We start from the raw sequence: 11,402 nt of genomic DNA on the forward strand, positions 1-11,402 counted from the left end.
TTTATGTCTAAATCATGTACCCATTTGGAACTTATTTTGATATATGGTTGGTCTATACCCAGTTTCTGCCAAACTGCCTGCTTTCTAGTTTTCCCCAAGACTTATATAGGATAGTGAGTTCTTGTCCTAATAGCTGGGATCCTTGGGTTTATCAAATGCTAGGCTACTATGCTTGTTTGTTTCTGTATATTGTGATGATTTATATTTTACTCCTTTTATGGTAAATTTTTACTAGGAATCAATTTGTGGGAATTGTAAGTGTATTAGATGCAGACAAATTCTTGTATTTTCTTAGCCCAATGAAATGGGAAAGATTTTTTTTTTAGGTCTAATTTTGGTTTGTCATCACTTAAAAGTGATTTTTGCAAATGGCTTTGATTTTAAACATTCCAAAGTCCTCCTATTAATAGGATCTCTTTTGGACCAGACTATACCATATGTTTCTTGTGTATTTCTCAGAGTTCCTATCACAATGTGAGGCACAGAGTTGACATTTAATAAATGCTTATTGATTGATTGCAGTTTCTCCTCAAGTTCTCTTTTCTGAAAATTCAATTTCTTACTGTTTATATTTCACAGGATCATAGATTTAGAGCTGCAAGGGAACTCGGGGGTCATTTAATCTAACCCCTCATTTTATGGATAAGGGTACTGAGGACCAGATAGGTTGGGACTCACCCAAGATCACATATATAAGTGATGGAGCCAGGATTTGAATCCAGGGACCCGGACTCTAAATCAGTGGTGCCACTACACCAGTATAGCTCTAACATATCAGTTTGGGCCAGAACTTGAAAAGTTCTTTCATGTTCGTAAAGATGTGCTATGGAGAGTTAAAGATAGGGAAGAATTAGGCTTGCCAAGAAGGGCTTATTTTAAAGTTCCTGAACCAAACACAACTGAAGAAATGGAGATGAAAAGATTCAGGGCTTCTAGCTGCTGGGAGGTTCTTTGTACTTTTTTTTAAATGGGGGGTGACGTGGAAAGCTAATTTGAGGGATGAATTTATTTTTTAAATGAAGAAAAGTAAATGCTCTTAGGCATCTCTGATTTCCTCTGTCAGATCTTTTTTTTTTTAAATTTTTTAATTTTTCATAGGGGTATGTAGAGAGATAGAGAGTTGTGGATTTTGACAAACAGTCCTGAAGATAGGAAAGAGGCTCTTCTTTGTGACCCTTGGGATAAGTCACTTAATCTTCCTAACCTTGATCAAGCTTGCTTGCTGTGGATATCTACCCTTTGCATCATTTCCTGGCTCTGCTCCTGACCCTCTGGATCCTTCTCACCCTGGAAGATGCCTCTGCCCTCTCCTCTAATTGGGTGTCCTAGCTTGGCATCTCAATTTGAGGAAGTGCGCAAGCCCAACTTTTCTCTGGATTTTCCAGACTTCTTCACCTTGTTCTTACACGGGAACCCATCTCCCCTTCCCCACTTTTCGCTCCATTTTATGTATTGTCTTCTCACACTAGATAGAATATAAGCTCCTTCAGGTCAGAGATTGCCTTTCTTTCTGCTTGTATTCTTATCCTCAGTGTGTGGCATAGGGCCTGGCCCACAGTAGGTACTTCGTGAAAAATAGACACTATCTTGTTATTAAGGTTGTAACTGAAAGGGGTTAGATTCTGTGATATTTTACAAAGGGCTCATTTAACTCCAGATCTGATGAACTAAAATTAAACCAATAGCTGCTCTCTTGTTCTAGTAAATCCCAACTTCTCCTTCTCTAGGGCCTCCCTACATGATGTGATTTAAGGGGTATCAAGAGACCCACATACTTCATGATATTTTTCCAACTAATTCTGATATGGTAAAATTCTCTTTAATTAATTACTCCTTTGGGTTAAGGTATTCTCTGAAGAAGATCCCTGTTAGAATTCAAACCTGTGAGGTGTAAGAAGTTAAACCATTAGCATCCACTAATGCAGCTCAAATGACTGTATCTGGTTACTTAGCTGTCCCCTTGGAAAGCAGAGATGATGAACACAAGACTGGTAAAAAAAATCTTTTTTTTGTGAAAGGGAGCATCTGGTCAAAAGCATGGAATACCATCCTGTTTAGACAGTCCTGAGTGGGGTTCATAGCCTCTTCTAGTGCCTTGGATAGTTAAATGTCAGCATGAAAGCATTGGACTCTGAAAAGAAGACGGTTTAGGGCAGGTTAGAAGTAACTAGAGTGCTGAGCCTGGAAATAGAAAGACCTAAGTACAATCCAGAGTCAGACATTTATTGGTTGTGTGACCCTGGACAAGTCATTTAACCTCTATTTCTACTTCCTCATCTGTAAAATGGGAATAGTAATACCACCTACCTCCCAAGGTTGTTGTGAGGATCAAATGAAGGAATGTTTGTATAACATAGTGTTTGGTACACAGTAGGTGCTATATAAATGCTCACTAAATAATAATAATTTCACAGTTTTACTGAGCAGACCTGGTAGAGCACTATATTCCTTAGTCTCTCACCCTCCACCTGCCCAGCTTCAACTCCAGCCACCACTGAACACCGCTTAAACCAGTAACACTAGACTTTGAAGGGATCTGGTCCATGCCAAATCCCACACTTGGCACACACCGTCGGCCCCACCTTAATTTAGTTTATTATTGTTATTTTAAGTACGGGGCAAGAAATTGGAACAAAGATTGAGAAGTTTATTTAAAAAATTAAAAGGCATTGGGGGTAAAGAGAAGCGAAAATGGAGTTGGCAGTATGGGGGAGTGATTCTTTTTAAGTAGGAGATAGAAAATGAAGAAATCAAAATGGGTTGCTTTTTATTTTTAAATCAGGAGAAAATGTTGTTTCCTTTTCATTTAAGGCAAAATATAAATCCTCACCTGGCATTTAAAGCCCTTTGTAGTCTGGCTTCCATCTACTTTTCCCATCTTATTTTATATTTGCCTACTAGCTTTTTCCTGTACATGATGTTTCCTCTTTTACCTCCATGTCTTCACTTCAGTTTGTACCCTATGCTTAGAACCCTTAGTTTCCTTTGAAGCATAGCTAAGGTGGCTACTCCAATCTGAAGCCTTTCCCACTCCCACTCTGAGTAGTTAGTACATTCTTGAATTTATTTTATGTTTACTTTGTGTAAGGTATATATTTTGCCAGCACTAGAAACCTTAGGGAATTTTCCCTTAGGTGAAACTGAGGACTCTGAATTCTTGAATTTATTTTATATATACTTTGTGTAAGGTATGTATTTTGCCCAAGTAGGTTAGGTATATGGCCACATGGGTTTGTCTAAATAAAACTTGCAAAGAAGAGTAAGTAGATATCTCTAGATTCTCCTTCACCTCTCTTCAAGGCAGACTTTGATTCCTGCCTGGAGAAGAGCAGAGGATTGAGGCCACAAGAATGGCCCACTCTGCTCTTCTCAGAGAGGGAATATTGAACCAGAATTATTTCTATATGCCCCACTAAACATGGCTACTTTAGGGAAAAACTATGACAGCCAAACGGCACAGTGGATAGAGCGCTGGGACTGGAGTCAGGAAAATTCATCTTCCTGAGTTCAAATCTAGTCTCAGATACTTACTGACTGTATGACCCTGGGCAAGTTATTTAACACTGTTTGCCTCACTTTCCTCAATCTGTAAAATGAGCTGGAGGAGGAAATGGCAAACTACTCCAGTATCTTTGCCAAGAAAATCCCAGATGGGGTCACGAAGAGTTGGATGCAACTGAAATTACTGAATAACAGGGAAAAATTATTTTTAGGTTCAATCTGCTTTTCCTGGGCACTTTTCCTTAATGGAGGACCTCCGGAAGTTATATCCAAAGGCATGACTTCCTTCTCATAACATGCTATTTACACAAAGACCATCACAAATATTAAATGGGTAATAAACCCATTTTTCCATGGTGAAAGCAAGCAGCACTCGGAAATAATGCATAAATCTAGATTAGAACATGCCAGGCAATACACAGAGTGAGTGAACTCTCCCACTGGAGTTAAATATCTCAGCTCAACAGAGAGAGAGAGACAGAGACAGAGACAGAGGCAGAGTCCTCAGTACTACCCATTTCCTAAAGTCTCTAGTGTAGCAAGCTAGAAATAGAGACATGCTGGAGGCACCAGGTCCTTTACAAGCCAGTTTCCTTGGAAATCTTTTTGCCCCTCCAGGGATGTCTCCTGAAAGAGAGCCTGGAATTGCCTGGTCTTTTCTCAAAAGCTAGAAGTTGGAAAAAGAACTCTTCCAAACTCTTAGCAATTCCTCACACAGGTGCAAAGGTTTGAATAATCATTGTCTCTCTAAATGAGGAAAATCTTCTGCAAATGCCCAGAGTTGAATCCTGTCTGGGTTACATTTATATTTGCTTATTTGTATACCTGTTGTATTCCCCCAGTTGATTGTAAGTTCTTGAGGGCAGGGACTGTTGTTGTTGCTTTTGTCTTTGTACCTGTGACTTTTAGAATAGTGCCTTGCAGGGGTAGCTAGGTGGCACAGTGAATAGAGCGCTGGCCCTGAAGGCAGGAGGACCTGAGTTCAAATCCGGCCTCAGACCAAACACTTGACACTTACTAGCTGTGTGACCCTGGGCAAGTCACTTAACCCCAACTGCCAAAAAAAAAAAAAAAAAGAATAGTGCCTTGCATATAAGTGCTTAATACATGTTTGTGACCCTGGGCAAGTCACTTAACCCTGTTTGCCTCAGTTTCCTGACCTGTAAAATGAGCTGGAGAAGGAAATGGCAAACCACTCCAATGTCTTTGCCAAGAAACCCCAAATGGTGTCACTAAAAGTCAGACATGACTGAAAATGACTGAACAGTAACAATCGATATATTTGTTTAGTTGAGTTGAATTGAATTTAGAAGGCTGTCATGATAAGTCATAGAACAATAAGAGAGATAGAACAATAGTTCTCAAGTTTCTTTGATGCATAGCCACATTAGCAGGATGGAATAGTCTATGAACTACTGACTCCACTTGCCCCTATAAAAAACAAAACAAAACCCAAACTTGCCAGGATTAATGGAGAGATTGGTGCTGCTTTGTAAAAGATACCAATTTTGAGCACACAGGGAAAATACTCATTTATTCCAGGATTTTTAATGCAGTCATTGGCTTGTTATAAACTTAAATATTATATGATGCCAGCTCATAATTTAGGAGACTTTTTTGGACCAAGCAGTCCTCATGACACATTCATACCACTTATGTCATATCCCTTTAGCCTTAGCACATCCCAAATCATCTTTCCCATTCCAACTATCTCCCCACCCCTTTTATTTCCTGGCTCATTATTGTTGTTTTAAAACACATTTTGTTGGTTCATTTTATTTTATTTTTATTTATTTTTTTTCATGTCATAATTAATTTTTTAATTTAAATTTATTTTTTCGATGACCAAAAATCTATTTTATTTCCAACTTTCTCCTTGGGGTGAGGGGGAGAGAACCCTTATAACATAGGCATAGTCAGGTAAAACAAATTTCCTTGCCCAAAAATATATGTGTTGTACCCATTTATTGTGTTCATCACCTCTCTGTCAGGAGGTAAATAGCATGTTCCATTGTTGATCCAGAAATTGTGGTTGTCCATCATCATAGTCAATTCCAATCTCCTCTCTAGAGGGAACTATCTTGTGACAAAGGAATAACCTGCAAAAACACTCAATCCACAGACATCTTGATGGAGGTATAGCATTCCATCCCTTTAGTCCTTCTCTCTGCTATGGGGGATGACCTAAGTTTCATTATCAATTCTCTGGGACCGTCACTGGTTTTTCAATTATTCAGAATTTCACTTTAGTGATATTTTCATTTATATTGTTATCATTATACAGTCTTCTCTTGGTTCTGCTTATTTCAATCCATTCATATAAATCTTTCCACATTTCTCAGAATTCTTCATGTGCGTCACTTCTTATAGTACAATAATTTCACTATATTCATATTCATGCTTTTCTCAACCCATTCCTAAATCAATGGGCACTTACTTTGTTTTCAGTTCTTTACTACCACACATAATGTTTTTTTTTTTATATATTTTTGCTTGATATAGGAACTTTGTTTCAGTCCTTTATTTCCTTTTGGGTATATACGCGGTAAAAGGATCACTGGGTTTAAAGGTATGGACAATTTATTCACTTTTTTGGGGGGTGGGCATCATTCCAAATTGAAATCCAAATGGTGGACCATTCACAACTCCACCAAGAGTCTAGTCATATATTTATCTTTCTACCTGGTTTCTCTTTCTAACTTCTAATAGCACTAATATAATTCTTTCTTCTTTCATACTAGAAATCTTGAAGTCATCTTTGATTCCTTTTTTCTTTTCGTCCATATATGGGGTTTATCACCAAGGCTTGTAGTTTATTCTTTCATTAATTTTTTTCTCCTTTTTTGCATTCTCATCATCCATCAGCATCGTAATCTGGCATGTTATCACCTCATACCTGAATTGATAGACCTAATTCCTAACTATTCTCGCTGTCTTCTCTTTTTGCTTTTTTTGTGCATTCCATGTTATGCAAGCCAATATTCTTGGATTCTTGTGCAAGCTAATATTCTTATATTAAGATCTATTATTTTGTTATATGTCTATACAAATCCAATTTTATTTTATTTTCAGGTCTAAATTCTCTCCCTCCCATCTGTGCCTCTCCCCATTCAGAAAGAAAAACAAAACTCATTACAAAATGTCAGAAAAACAAAAATTTTTGGTCGAGAAAAACAAATTCTTATATTAAGTATGTCCAACTATATGTGTGTACATACATATACATATATGCCTCAATATGTATATATACAATATATACACATATATTGTATATATACATTATTTATACATATATACTTCAATATATAAATACATGTCTCGTATACATACATACACATATGTATGTATGCCTCAGTATGCACTCTGAGTCTATCTGCAGGAAGGTAGCATGTTTCATCATGAACCAACTGAAATTGTGAATGGTCCTTCAGAGTTATCTGTCTTTACTGAATTGTTGTATTGTATAAATGATTTTCCTGATTCTGCTCACTTCACTCTTCATTAGTTCATGCAAATCTTCCCAGGTTTCTCTGAAACAATAACTTTCATTGTGTTTTTTTTATAGCACAATAGCATTCCATTACTTTCATATACTGTCTTGCTCAGTTGTTCCCCAGTTGATGAGCATCCCCTTAGTTTCCAATTCTGTGCCAACATGAAAAGAGCTGCTATAAATATTTTGTACATATGTGTTCTTTTTCTCTTTCTTTGATCTTGCTGAGGCATAGGCCTTTTAGTGATATCTCTGGGTCAAAGGTTATGCATGGTCTAATAGTTTTGGGAGCATAGTTCCAAAGTGCTTTCCAGAACGACTGGAGCAGTTCATGGCTCCTCCATGAGCCAAACCAATATTCTTTGAACATCACTTTCATCATGCTGTGGTGCCTTGTTATTATCAACTACTGCATAAAATATAAAGTCTTATAACTGACCTTCCAGATCTTCTTTAATGTACTCTCATCTGGTCTGTCTAGCATAATGCAGTGGAAAGATTCCTAGGCTTGGAAAGAGGAGATATGAGTTTGAATCCCTTCTCTTATACTCATTCACTTGGTGACCATGGGCAATTTCATTAACCTCCCTGAACCTTCAGTTCCTTGTCTATAAAATGGAATAATAGTAATTATACTAACTATTTCGCAAGGTTCCTATGAGGGAAGCTCTTAAAATGTATAAATATGAAGCTATCATTGTTATAGTTTGTCCCCCCAAACACCCTCCATTCCAGTCTGGTCTGCTTTCTTATGCGTCATGCTTACTTCTACTCTTGCCTTTGCTTATGTTATCACCTCTCAGAATGCTCTTCCTATTCCTCTCTGCCTGTCCAGATCTCATCCAGCCTTCAAACACCAACTCAGGATTCCACTTTTTTCAAGAAAAGGCCTTCCACCTTTCAATGATTTCTTTCCTATCAACTTTTACTGTAGTCATAATTAGTATCAAATAGTTATTTTTTAAAAATGTGGGTTAGTCTTGCCTTTCCAATAATAGCTAGCAAGGTAGTAGCATTTATATAATGCTCTACAGTTTGCGAAGTGCTTTATAAACATTATTTCATTTTATCCTCACTACTTAGGAGCTAGGTGCTATTATTATTATCCCTAGTTTTACAGAGGAAGAAACACAGGCAGAGATCAAGTGACTTGCCCAGGGTCATACAGCTAGTACATATCTGAGGTCATATTTGAATTCAGGCCTTCCTGACTCCATGTCTATCACTTAATAGTATCTACTGTGCCACCTAGATGCTAACTATGTTGTAACTTCCTAGATGGTAGTGAACATGTTTTATGTTTCTTTCTTACCATATGCAATGCTGGGCACAAAGTAGGTGCTAATGCCAGGTACTTTGATTTTTGAAACAAATTTGAAAATAACTCTTTTTGAGGAACATTGATTCAGTTTCATGTAGCCTATCAAATTTGGGTGCCAATTTTAGAAAATGACAGGTATGACCATGCAATCAGTAATAAATGGCTATGTTTTGAAGGTTTGAAAGAGGAAGGGGAGTCACTGGTAAATGTTTTTTGGGGCTATTTGACCATTCTGTAGGCTCAAGAAAATTTTTATGGCCAAATAATTTTGTGGAAAATTATTTGCATAGTTAGTTAAGGGCATTAATTTGGAGGCTAGTTAGTCTTAAGAGAAACTATTTAGCTCTAATTCCATTTAGCTCATTTAATAATGAGCTCTTAACTCATTCCCTTGAAGTATAACGTATGGTACAATAGACTATACTATTCATTTAGCACTTAGTATATGCCACCTTGTAGTATAATTCTTTTCTTTCTGTGTATAACCTTTCTTCCCAACTAGATTATAAGCTCTTTAAGGATAGGGACTGTGCCTTATATCTCTTTGTGGTTGTATACCAGTGCCTTGAATGAACGTATTCGGTGAATGCTTATTACAGTAACGAAGAAGCATTTCAGTACCTGACCTTTGTGCTTGCTTTGATATGATTCAGTCCATGGAGTTCAAATCCATCAGGATGCTCCATGTTGTTCATGTACATTTCCATTCTGCCATGTATAAGCTCATGAGAGCTCTTTGAACTGCCTGACTACACAACTCTAACCCAAGTTCTTGATTTTTTTTCCTGTTGTAATTTTTGCTTGGGTTGCAGGTATTATGGGTGGGAGATTGTTTTAGCAAAGGGTTTGTCCTTTGCAGTTCAATCATTATCAGAGGTGGCTGACAAGGGTGCTTTTGTGTAGAATATATTCTGTTTCCTAGGATTTGTGCAGCCTCTCCCAGAGTGGGAGCACCTGCACTGATCATGGCCTGAGGACCTCTAGTACTTTCTTAACCCCCTGGTAAAGAGCTGCTAGAGGGATTGATGAGAAAGCAGAGTGTTCCCTTGACTGCTCAGCAGCAAGGGAATGAATGAGCTTCTGTTTCCTAGCTTGACTCCTTGTGTTGGAGGCCTAGAGACACCTCACTTTCCTCTTGCAGACACGTCTTGTGCAGGTAGGTGCATGTCTGCTTGCCTATCTCGCACGAGAGAGATGCCCTTCTCAGGCTCTGGCACCTAGCTGAGTCTAAGCTTCACAAAGGACGCTGCAACTTTGGACCAGCTCCTCACACTGCTTCCAGCAGGGAATGAAATAATCAATCAGCAGTACTCTGATCCTTTACATGAGTGTTGGCAAGAACCTTGGTGAATGTTGGTCACTATTGAGCAATACTAAAACAAAGTATATTATTCACTTCCAGGTGCCTCTGGCACTCAATTGTTGTCTCCCTTCCTACCTACCTTTTCCCCACCCCCAAAGTTATAGATTTTGCACAATTCACAACTTGTATAAATAGCTCCATTTCCATCTCTCTAGGTCATTTGGTAATAACAGGCCAATGTACTTCTGTTCCCTTTTAAGCGCTAATGTTTTTTTTAATAACAATTCCAACATATCTGCTACCTTAGAGTAAAAGATTGTTCAAAAAGACATATCATACATACATTTTCATGTAAGAAAACATTTATTTTCCTAGTGGGGGAAATCTGGGGCTGGATGGGGACAGTGTGAACTTCTCAGAAGTGATCAGTTAAGCATTCTTTTTGCAGGAAAAGTAACTTTGTCACCGGTGTTTTTTCTGGATTAAAAAAAGAAAATCACTCCAGAACAAGGGTCATAAGAAAAAACTGAACCCTTTGGATATACTAGAAGAAGGTGTTCACCATAAGATTACCCCCCACTATAATTTTGGCTACACCCCAGGTCAGAAGGATTTCTCTTTATCTCTGTGAGTGATCATGGATAAGGCTTGTTCAATTTTAGGCCTCAGAGGGACATTGAGCAGTTTCCAGCCCTTCTTCTTGCTTTTAGGTCATATTATACTTTACCCCATACCAGATAGGTAAGAATCTCTCCTATTCTTAATATAACCCATTCTAATTCCTGACGGCTTCGCTGTTAGGATATTTATTCTATGTCTGCCTTTAGAGCTCTTATTTTGTGCCTTTTAAAATACATTGGTTTTTTTTGTTCGTTTGTTTGTTTTTTTGCTAGTCTGTGGGATTAAGTGACTTGCCCAGGGTCACACAGCTAGTAAGTGTTAAATGTCTGAGGTCAGATTTGAACTCAGGTCCTCCTGACTCCAGAGCCAGTGCTCCATCCACTGCGCCACCTAGCTGCCCCTTGAAATACATTGTAAGGACTTCTTGTTTCATGCTCACTAAACATAAAGAACCATCCTATTTATATGGCATATGTACATGTATAACATATAGTATATATTGACATACATTATATGTGTACATATAAAATATATAAGGAAATAATGATATATGAGGCTTTCATCTCTAGGGCATTTACAAAATGAGTGAACTGTTCCTCAGTTTCTATGTTTTACTTTTGGGGAGAAAATTAGGTCACTGAAAGATCATTTGGTATTCTGCAGTAGTATATTATATAGAGCTGAATTGTCTTGCTAGAGTCTTACTAAACAACTCTATTCCCAGGGAGTGTCATGGCCATCAGGAGGATCTAAATCATCATTTCTTCCACATGGTCAGACCTTAACTGATGGATCAATTATAGAAAATCTGTTTTTCAGATACCTATGGTCTTTCTGATGAGATGAAAGGGATGTGGGATTGGAAGAAATGGAACAACAATCAGTGTTTAGCTCTACAAAATAGCCCAATATTAAAAGTGGGTCTTTAATACAGTTTATGTACTTTAACACTTTGATGAATGTTTTTAAAAAAATCTATCCACTAAATAATATTTTGCAATTCTATAGCACTTTGTACTTTTCTTTTTTAAAATAAATTATTTTTTTGGTAACATTTTAAGTTCTGAACTGTCTCTCTCTCTCCCTCTGCATCCCACAACAGAGAAGGCCACCAATTTATTTAACATAGATATGCATACTTGTAAAACCATACTGCGCATCCT

The sequence above is a fragment of the Vombatus ursinus genome, unplaced genomic scaffold (assembly GCF_900497805.2).
Source record: "Vombatus ursinus unplaced genomic scaffold, bare-nosed wombat genome assembly UNPS02010548.1, whole genome shotgun sequence".
Taxonomy (NCBI): Eukaryota; Metazoa; Chordata; class Mammalia; order Diprotodontia; family Vombatidae; genus Vombatus; species Vombatus ursinus.